The sequence below is a fragment of the Anser anser genome, assembly GCF_964211835.1.
Source record: "Anser anser genome assembly, chromosome: 2".
NCBI lineage: Eukaryota > Metazoa > Chordata > Aves > Anseriformes > Anatidae > Anser > Anser anser.
Window position 1 is genome coordinate 63,875,058 of NC_139721.1, and position 10,913 is coordinate 63,885,970.

The following is a 10,913-nucleotide window of genomic DNA, read 5'->3' on the forward strand; positions in this document are numbered from 1 at the left end:
CAGATCGTACAACTGCAACGAGCAGAGCTTGTATGAAAGTTGAATTTGTGGTCTTCTCATTTACTCTGCTTCAGTTTCCTCTGTACTGGGGGTTACAGTTCCTATCCTTTCCCAAAAAAAAAAAAAAAAAAGAACAAAAAAAAAAACAGATGCAGGATGCAGGCTAGAGTAATGAAAGAAGTCAGTAGTAATGCTGTAGTACACTCCTCCTACCACAGCCCAGAAAAGCATTAGGTGCCTACAACACCTGCAGAGGCTCAGGGGTTTTCATGAGGTGACAGAGGCTGAAGAGTAACTGATGGACATGGCAGCCTTCTTTGAGAATCCCTGGATGTTTAAGCAGAAACCATCTTGCTGCAGCCAACATTGCTCCTCTGAGCTGTCAGCGAAGAGCAGGGTGTAGTGAAGATAGTAGAAGTGTATATTTTTTTGAGGGCTGTGGGGGAGGAGGAGCATGGAGAGAGGTGCAGAGTAGCCCTATCAAGCTCACTGACATTTTATGAATATTCTCTCCACATTTCAACCAAAACCTGAGACAGCTCAATGCTATTGCAAGCACCTGCTCTGCTGAAACTAGGCTGTGGCCTCCTTACTCTCCAGACAGTGCCTTTTGCAAGGGAGTGTGTGTGGGACTTTCTCAGGCTTTCCTGTTGCGTCTGTTCTGTCTTGTATTAATAGTCACTGAACCACAGAAAGACTGACGAGGCTTCCTTCATATTCTTGTTGTGAATCAGGCAGAGCAGGGACATGCATCTGGTTCTCTCACATGCCACATGAATTTTCCTCACAAGCATACTACTGACTATCTGGGGTTCCTTTCTTTCTATTTTTGAACAGAATTTTTGTCTCTCCTTGTTGATACTGCCTTATTTTACCCCAGAGTTTGTTTTTGACTGACTAGCATTGTCTGACAGTAGCAAAAATCTTCAGAAGATCATTGTCCATCAACCTTTGAAGAAAACAAAGAAACTGTAATGTAGAGCATCTCCTCCAAGAGATTCAAAGATTTGTGCGTTTCAGTTGTTAATCCCACAGTAACTTCTTGAGGTGTAGTGATTGCTTATATGTATTTCAGCTGGATTTTGCCTTTCTCTAGGTCTTTGTATGTAGCCACACACCTAGGAATCCTACCAGCTTCATTGTGCTTGTTATTAGCACACAAAAATAAAAAAGAAAAATAGAGGACCCCCCCCCAGACAGCTGATGAGCAACAGGATTCAATAGGGTGAAGCAAGGAAAGAAATGTAGGGGGTGTGGGGGCGTGAGAGAGAAGAGGAAGGTGTTGATGCGGTGATGAAGTGGACATAACATTGGAAAAGAAGCTTTTGCCTGTTGTCTGTCTTTCCATCTGTCCCACTCTCTGCAGTGCATCTTTGTTAATAAACACTTTTCCATTAAATTCAGCTTTCAAAAGCTGTGTACAGTTTTCTGGGACCGACTTAGAACTGTGCTAGTGTTATGGATCTTATTACGTAGGTTTTACTGTTATATTTGGTGGTTTCCATTCCTTTGTGTCGTTGCTACACTATCTTCCTTGTTTTTTCTTTTGTTGTGTGCTGTTTCATATTTGAATGGCTATGAGGTGCCAGCTGATTCTGTCCTTTCTGATCTTTTTATGTTCTTCTCCAATTTCACCTCTTTTTGACTAGGTGTTGGCTGGATTATTGCTCTCATGAACGTGTTTCTGTTAATGACTTCAGAATTTAGTACCACCTTCAGCTCTCTCAGCTGCACATTTTGGTTTTACTTTGCTACTGCTGCCCCACAGTCTATTACCATCCCTAAACAATGTGACCCTATAATCATTTCCAACATTCAGCTACAGTACAAAAATTGCTCTCGTTGAAACGCAAAGCAACTGTGCTGTATTCGGAGGAAAAATTGCTGGCCACTGAGTTTCGTGTAGTTTCTGATGTCCTTGTAGTAGTCTAAGTGGTGGAAGGGGAAGAGGCTGTTAGACAGCAGCCACACAGCAGAAGCTCCCCTCACTGTGTGAGATGGAGCCCAAGTATGACAGTAAGTTCTTACCTACTCAAGCAATCTCTCGCTGCCTCCAGAAGAAAGCAGCAGGACAGATTTTTAATTGTCTTTGGCTGCTCCTTTGAGGTTGCAGGTGTGCTGTCAATGGGTTTTACACAGTGCAGATTGGAAATCTCTGGCTTGGAAGAGCTGCAGAGGAGTACTGTAAACTTTGAACTGAGGTTGCATAAGGAGCTATTCTTGGTTCACTCAATACCTTTATCAACAATTTGGAAGGAAATGTGTAATCATCACATAGATGCAGTCGATATAAATTGGACAGGCTGCAAATCACAGTGTGATCGAGTAGCTGAATGCCAACGTGTAAGACCTTCAGGCACAGAGCTCACTCTGGTTTGCTCAACAGAAAGGGATTGTTCAAACCCTTCTCATACCACTTCTTTAAGTGTAAATGGTAAAATACATAGCTTGGCATTTCCCCCCTGATCTGTTTTGTCCCACTGGAGACGACTCTGCGTCCATATAATGCTGTTTGGTGAAGGAAAGGTTTAGGCTCCTTTTGTGAGATCTGACAGGTTGTAGATAAGAGAAGCCCACTCTGTGCAGGTGCCTGTGGGCACTGGTGTGCCACCAGTACAGGTGGGGTGTGGACCCTCCCTCACCTTCTGTACTTAGGGAGGGCTAGTATTGCTTGTGATTTATCAACACACACACACACACAAATTCTCATGGAGGTAGTGCTGCAACACTGCACAGGTGAGCAGAAAAGCAGGATGCTGTTCACACTCTTTTCTCTCCCCTACCTATTAACACATCTAGTTCATTTTTTCCTGGCAATTAATAATGCCCTCTAGTTCTAGAAATAGCTCACATATGCCAAATATGATTATGGCTCATTCTAGGTAAGTAAATTAATATTAAATGCTAATGTGTGGATGGAAAAATGTGGAAGCAAAGAAGTTTTGATCCAGTGGTATAGATATAGACCACAGAGCAATTATTTATCATGTGGATCAAGCACTTTAGGGAATTTTCTAAGATTAAATCTTTCAGAAGGTTCACTGCTATTTGCTGTCAAGTTTTGTTTGCACAAGCAGAAATAGCTGGTGGCACAGTGGTTTTATCCGACCAGGGAAATATTTGGGTGAGGTCTGCATAGAATCCTTGCATTTTCTCACTTACACCTGAGGCTTTCTATAGTTTGGCATGCAATTTCAGCTAAATATGAGATTTTTAAAGGAGCTTGTGTCTTCTCTGGCAAACACGGAAAACAATGTGCTGCTCTGAAGGAAGATTAAAATCAAACGGAATGTAAAGCCTTGTGAAGACAGAGGAGGTAAGTGTAATGAAGACAGGACCTTCCTCTTCCCCTTCCCCTTCCCCTTCTCCTTCCCTTTTCCTCCTTGTAATCAGGCAGGCATTGTTTAATACGATGGGGAAAACATTTCTGCTCCTGTATTGCTACTCCCGTCCGTTTGCCTGTTTTCTCTGATTGCAACATACAATCTGACATTCAGCGTTACATTATAGGGAAAAAGGTTTAATACCTCTTCACCTCAGGTTGACTGTGTCTTTGTTAGGATCTGCCTTCAGAGCTAAAAAGAAGTAATGTGCATCTACACTGGGCACAAGTTTGGGTTTTGTTTAAAGTTACTTTAAAAAGACAGGTTACCTCTAGCTTTTCCAAATGGCAGGATGCCCAGCAAATCTTTACTCTCTGAAGTTTGGCCTCTCTTTTGTTTTATTTTTGCACTGCTTAGGCTCTGATATAATACCAGGTTCCACTAAGACATTAATGCCATTTTTGTCAAGAAAAATCAAACAGTGAAGCCCGATCCAACCTTAAAGAAGCCAATGGATTGGAGTGAGTTTTATGTCTTACCTGAATGTATATTTCAAGATAAAATATCACATCATGAAAATGGGAATTTTCGGACATGCTTCAGAAGCACTCCGGTACATATATGCTGAAGCTGGCACTGAATCTCTAGCTTCTTTTCAAGATGATTTGTGCAATATCAAAATATTAACAGGCTTGTGTGAATAATGCTGACGATTACTACAAGCCCACCTTTTGCTGAACTGTGCAGTCACTTTTGTGAGTCAAATGTAAAATTTGGGCTGAGTCAGTAGATTTTGCCAAACATTGTATTAGTCGTAACTGCATCCCATTTTATAATATTCAGAAACTGTAAAACTAATGAGACACACACACACACCCCACATTTGTCATGACCGCGCACAAAGTCCACTATTACTGCATAGGCTGAGCAACCAGCTCCTATTTCGACTACCTGGGGTTGCACCGAACTTTTCTCTTTAGCAGAAAGTATGGCAGGCATGACACTGAGGAAATGTAAAGAAACAAATGAGCCCTGAGGGAGCAGCAGACAAAAATGTTTCCGTAACATTTTCTGTGGTTCCCTCGCTCTTATTTCTCTGTGTACACACACGTACACACACGCCTGTCTGCATTGCTCTCCGTGTCCAGCGGTTTGCTGCCGAGCTTACTCCGAGACAAGCATCTGGCATTTGCTGTGCTCTGCAGATGGGTCGTGAGTGACACGCACACCGTGCAGCTGCCTGTATCTGGCACTCAGGTGATTAGTTGTTTGCTAATCAACCGGCAGCTCCATTAGGAGAGCTGGAGGTTAGGAGAGGGTGATTAAGTATACAGAAAGAGAGGCTGTTATGTGTTTGTGGGTGAAATGCTGGATGATAATTACAGGAGATGTAAGGATTGTTATTGTAACCAGGGCCGTAACAAAAATTAAATCTATCTATTCAATCTGCTTGTCACTGAATATACAATGGCAGTTTCCTAAAGCAGAACAAAAATAAAACAAAACACTGCTCTGCTTTGCAGCACGAATAAAGAGATATCTCCATGTATGCATTAAAAAACTGTGGTCACCTGCAAAAATGATCAGATTTCAAACTAAATCAAACATGCAGTTTCTCACAACCGCTTGCAAAGGACGTCAAGAGTTATGTGTGAAAAGAGAAGGAGTGAAATCTGATCGCTTTGTGCTGCTCGGTTCAATTAGTTTAGCTAGCTGACCAAAATTGCAGGTGTTAATTCTGCAGGTGCCAGTTGGGTCTAATCAATCTGCAGGTCTTATCTGCAGCTCAGCTGGCCAAGCGACAGGCTTAATACCTAGCAGAGTGGGCTGGTCACCTGCTATGATGTGATTTGTTGCTGTGTTTTATGAAACTAGTAATAAGATATAACTCAATATAATTTCTCACTTATTGTGTAATTTATTGGAGCATTTAACCTATACAGAATGAGGAAAAAATCATTGAATGATTTTAAAATGCCATCATTTTATCATTAAAATGCACAGGGTGACATCCTAAGGTTGCTATTTCTGACCTCTGCAGTAATGAAATAACGTTATTAATTTTGAATAAAATGCTTCTGTGCAGAGGGCTAGAGTGCATAACATAGGAGGGTGGGCTGAGGGAGCTGGGTATATTTGGGCCAGAGGAGAAGAGGATCAAGGCAGATCTAATTGCTGTCCTCAACTGACTAGGGGAGGGCAGTAGTGAAGGCAGAGCCAGGCTCCTCTCAAAATTGCTCAGCAAAAGGACAAGAGGCAATGGTCACAAGATGCAGCAGGGAGGCTCTCACTGGGTAGTAGGAATGAAATTCTTTACCAGGAGTCTAATCAAATGCTGAAGCAGTTTTCTCCAAAATGTAGTGTCTCAGTCTACAGATATATTGAAAACTTGATCTGCTGTGAAGCTAGCCCTGCCTGGAGTTGAAGTGGAGTCCTCCAGAGACCCTTCCCACCTGGAATCTTCCTGATGCTCTTTGCTCCTGTTTGAAGTTGGACCTTGCTGTCTGCCGTGCTCTCTGCTCCATTCTTCCAGCAGAAGGTGGAGCCGAAATCCTCATCTTCGGATCCTGAGTCCTCCTCTTCGGGGAGGACAGCGGAAAACATTTGCTTTGAAAAAGAAACCTTTGAAAAGTGATCATGGCTTTGTTAATTTACTGTTTCTAATTGAAAGCTTACAGGGAATATGGTTTTGCTTTCTAGTGGTTAGCCAGCTTACTCATGCACCATCACTTGCAAGGACCACACAGGACAAACTCTGCACCGAGTTATGCTCGGGACACCTCATAGGCTTCACCATATCTGCCTGTGCAATAGGGGCTATGACCAAATAACTGGCTCACAAAAACACTACTTGGTTTAAGGTAACTAATTCCAGAGATTTTGCTAAGTAAACAGTTCTTCTCCCTTGAGTGCCTGTAAAAGCAAGAAGGCCCCTCAAAGCCAGAGAGAGCCTGTGGAATAGTTAATAAAACAACAAATGGTTAGAATGGAGTTTAATGAGAAGAAAGGACAAATGGTGCTGGGCAGGCACAGGGTTAGCATCCTGCCTGCTGCCCCTCCACCTCCTTACTGCGTCCTGCCTTCAGCCCTTCGAGGCAGGGGAGCACTGGGACCCAGGCGAGGTTTTGTTGGCCACCAAGTAGGCAAGCCTTGAGGGACAGAGGGGTAGTTGTGGATGTATGTCTTCAGGAGCTCTGTGGTGGTGTCAGTCCTGGCAAGATGGAAGAGCGGAGGGTGGTCATATTAGATGTGGTCTGAGACAGAATGCCATTTTGCCTGCTCCATCAAGATCGTTTTCATCACACACATCAGTGCCAGGCAAACTTTTGATGCTGGTTCCCCCAGCATATCCACTGTCTGCTGTGTTTTCTGTGCTTCTGCAGATGCGTGTGTACGAAACGATGGTGTGCTGGTCACTTTAACCGGCCCTGCCTTCTGCAAGAGCATGCATAAATTGCAGGCGTTCCTGGACTCCCACACAGCTTTTCTAGACTTGAAGCCGCTGGTGTCTGGGGGTGACATTGTGCACAGAAAGTTTCCTGCAAGCTTGCCTCTCGCAGCAGTGCTTGTGTAACAAGCCACCTCCCAGTTCTTCTCAGGCACTTTCAAAATTAGTGTGTTGGGTATAGACAGGGGAATTGCAGGACTTCAAAACGAGAGAAAAGGGACTGCATGGTTGTGTATTCATTTTGTAGGCCTTGGTCAGACCTTGTTTTCCAGCTTCCTCTACTGTTCTCATTAAGGGGAAGATAAACCACCTCCTGTGATTGCAGTCTGTGATTCCCAGCCCAAATTGCTCTGTCCTGGGAAATGTGCTTGGGCTGCTGTCAGAAACTGCTGTGTTTCACTGACTTAAAATGCTTGCCTCTACAGGAAAGGGAATAAGATAGTCCTGGGAAGTGTCCTTGACCTCTGGAAGAAATTGGGGGATTGTGTTCCTTCAGCCTAGAACTAGTTTTGTTCCCAGGGCCTAGGCCTGTGTGATCACAGTATGTAGTGCAGGGAGATTTCATGGGATATCTTTGCAAACCTGTCCTGAATCGTCTGAACAGCCAGCTCCCTGTGAGAATGCAGGGGCTCCTGTGTTCAAAACACCTGCTGTATAAGACCTCTCTTATTTATCCTCCTTTTAAAAAAGGAGCATTTCGGCCCTTGGTGGCGAAGAGGTGATGGAGTGAGTTCCCCCCTGCCCCAACCCTAACATACCTGCGTGTGATCAGCTAGATCTGCTTTCACGTGGTCTTAGATAGCAGTCAGTACGGCAGGACCCCTTTGTAGGGCCTCATGAGGAGGTTACGGGGTGACATTGGTGCTTGTTCCCTCCTGGAAGTATTTGGAGATCAATGCCAGAGAGCTCTGAGTTGTGAGGAAGCTTGTGTGATGCCTGAAGGCCTTCTGTGTGCACAGAGAGGTTCCTCTACTCTGGGGCACCCTGAGTCAGATAGTCTTATGAGTGACCTAGCAAGGCACTGTAGACATGGCCAACGCCTCTTCTTTCTTCTTTTGTACCAGGGTTAGGTGCATGACTCTGGAAAATTCTTCCCCAGGTAATTCTTCAGCCCATTTACCACGCATTTGCAACTTGCAAAGGGTTAAAGAGATTTATCTGGGCAGGGAGGCCAGGTAGGTTTAGGAGGGGTGCTTGAGGGGCTCCATCCCTTCCTTCCACCAGCTGCTGTGTAGCCATGCAGATTTACACAGCGCCCGGGAGCTCACAGCACAGCGGGTTAAGCTGGGAGCTCACAAAACGCCCCGGCTCCTCCTGGAGGCACGCCGTGTGGAGCAAAGGGCCCAGCACAAAGAACCGCTTTCCATGCCCACACCTTCATTTAATGAGCAGTAGCTTCCCCCTGCGGACAAGTCCTCGGGCTGTGGCAAGCGGCCGTCCTCTATTCTGTGTTTGTAGGGTGCCTGGCAGGGCCTCATTTTAGGTTGGTACTTAGGCGGTATTGTAGTAAATTATAAAAGATCCTCTCTTTGATGCCTTGTGGGAGAAGGCTCTGGGCCTGATTTCCCCCTGCCTGGTTCCTTGTGTTGTGATTCGCACCGGCCACTGTAAAACGCTACCATGCTGATTTGGTAACCACTTTGCCACAGGTATAAATTACAGCCCTAGGTGCACAGCGGTGGGGGAATGAGGCCAACTATCTCTAAAGGTCAAAGGAGCATTCATCCCACCACCAAGTCTATTGTGGCTTCATTGTGACTTGGCATCAATCAAAGCGCTGTTGTTGTTAAAGCATTTAAAATCAATACAAAATAAAAAAAGACCCGCACTTTCCTTTTCTGCCTCTTTGTTCTGTGCAGAAATATCTTGTTGTACTCCAGTCTTCTCAAACAATGTTCCTGTACATACAGGTTACAGATATAAGTGTATTTAGCCAAAAACAGAGTATAAAGGGATGGGATAATTCTCACCCAGCCTAAAATAGAAGGGAGCGGTGGTTAGAAACAATCGCCGTAATTGTGACTTCCTCAAACAGAATGGCTCTGATGTCAGATACAGGGAAAGAGGAAACAACCGTTAGCATACATTATGGTTTAACCAAAGGTGCAATTTGTTCCAGCTTTCTGATGAAATCTTCTCCCCTGTAAAAAGGAAACATGAGCAGAGCAAGCAGAATGCTGTCAGAGATACCCAGCTGTACAGAAGTGAGTGAGGAGCAGGTTTGATCACTCTCAGCTGCCCGGCGCAGCCTGTGAGAGCACACGCTTGCTTTCAATTCTCTCCTAACATGCCTTTGCTTTGATCTGGAGAAAGCCCCATAAAAACAGAAACTTCTACTTGACAAAGGTTAAGTTACAGTTCCTAAAAAAAAAAAAAAAGAAAAGAAAAGAAAGACTGAAATAAAGTAAAAGCCAAGATTATACTATGTTTGACAACCATATCAGGACTTTTGTTTGCATTTAGATTAAAGCATTGAGTTTCCTTTGGTCAATCTGTTGCTAAATCTGAGTGGCTTATAATTTCTGTTTTCTGGGTATGCTATATTTATCTTAGAAAGCCGGTCATGAATCAGTGTCACATTAAAATATGCCTTTTAAGTTGAGGTAGTGGTTAACTGGGAACTCATGAAATTCTTCTGAATTCTCCATTTGATGCTGCTCATCCAGCACATGCACATCCCCAGTGTTCCTGTTGTGTTTCATTTTGTTGTTAATTAGCGATGGTCTAACTTTGAAGTTGGCCCCACCTGAGCCAGAGGCTGGACTAGATGACCTCCAGAGGTGCCTCCCAAGTGCAGTTGTTCTGTGATCCTTTGCCCTCGCTGCTCGCAACTGGCAGACTGGTCTGTGGTGAGCCTCGCTGTCACTGCTCTTGTGACCCGTGCTCAGCTGATCCTGATGCCTGGTCCCCACTCAATAATACAAAGGAAAGTGAGAAACATGAGGCTTCCTCCCTGTCAGCCCTAAAGGAACTGCCTTTACAGAAAAGTACAGAAAACAATGATTCTCCTGAAGCGTTTGTAAGCCATGTGACTGAATGTATGCATTTTACAGAATGGTTATTTTAGAAGTTCTACAGAAAAGAGATCTTTCTCTATCAAAAAAAAAAGACTGGCTTTTCACAAATCTCTGTATGATCACACTGATCTTCCCATTACACTCCTTAAGCCTCATAAAAGTAAATTTGCTGGGCCTTCATGACCTGCCAAACAATTCTGTCGTGCCTGAGCTGGAGGAAACGAAACATGGCTTCAGTTTCTTGTGGTCCTTTTTAACACACTCACATGGCATCAGCTCAAATTCCCTTCTCTGCAGCAATATGAGTGTATAAATTATGCTCAATGGAAAGGGGGACAGTGGCACTTTCCCATTCACATGATATAAAAAGGGGTTAAACAAAAAATATTCAGTAGGAAATGGCAGAGGGAAGAAAATTGGATCAGCGGTTTGGGAAGCATTGCTGTTTTTCTTCTTCCTTCTTGTCTTCCAAGGAGTTTTGGCAACAGTCCTGTTCTCTTACAGGTAAAAATGCTTAATGCAGCACCTTGTGCTGGCCACGGGGCTGTCTGGTGGACAGGCCGATGTCTTGTCCATTGCAAGGGGGAGTCTGCTTTCAGCCGTGCCTGAAGGACACACATTACCCTGTAATGCCAAAGAAAAGGAAAATTTCCAGCTTTTATGGGTGGAGAGGTGACGTGCCTTCGAGGAGAATTAAACCCGCTGTGGGAGGCCTGACCTCTCTCTGGGCAGGAGGATTGAAGAGCCAAAAGCTGAAAATCAAACAGTTGAGGAGGATGACAGAGAAGGGCTTACAGCAGAACAGCTTATTTTTCTTCATTTTTATGAACATCTCTTTAAATTAGAAACCTAGACAACACTTGGTACAGAAGACAAAGCCAAAAAATGTTGTGTCTGTCAAAAGCACTGCTGATGTGCCGCTCAGCATAGTGTTTAGTCACCTGTTGCTCAGTTATACACATTTTAAATGGAGTCCTGGCTTGAAGTAAGTGGGGCTGCTGTCTCTATTGCTAGCGAGAGTTACAGACAGAAGTCTGTGATCTTCCAATGGAAACTGAATTGGGACATTTTCATTTAAACAGGAGCATCGTTTAGCTAAGGATAAGGGCAACTCATCCCCAGGTT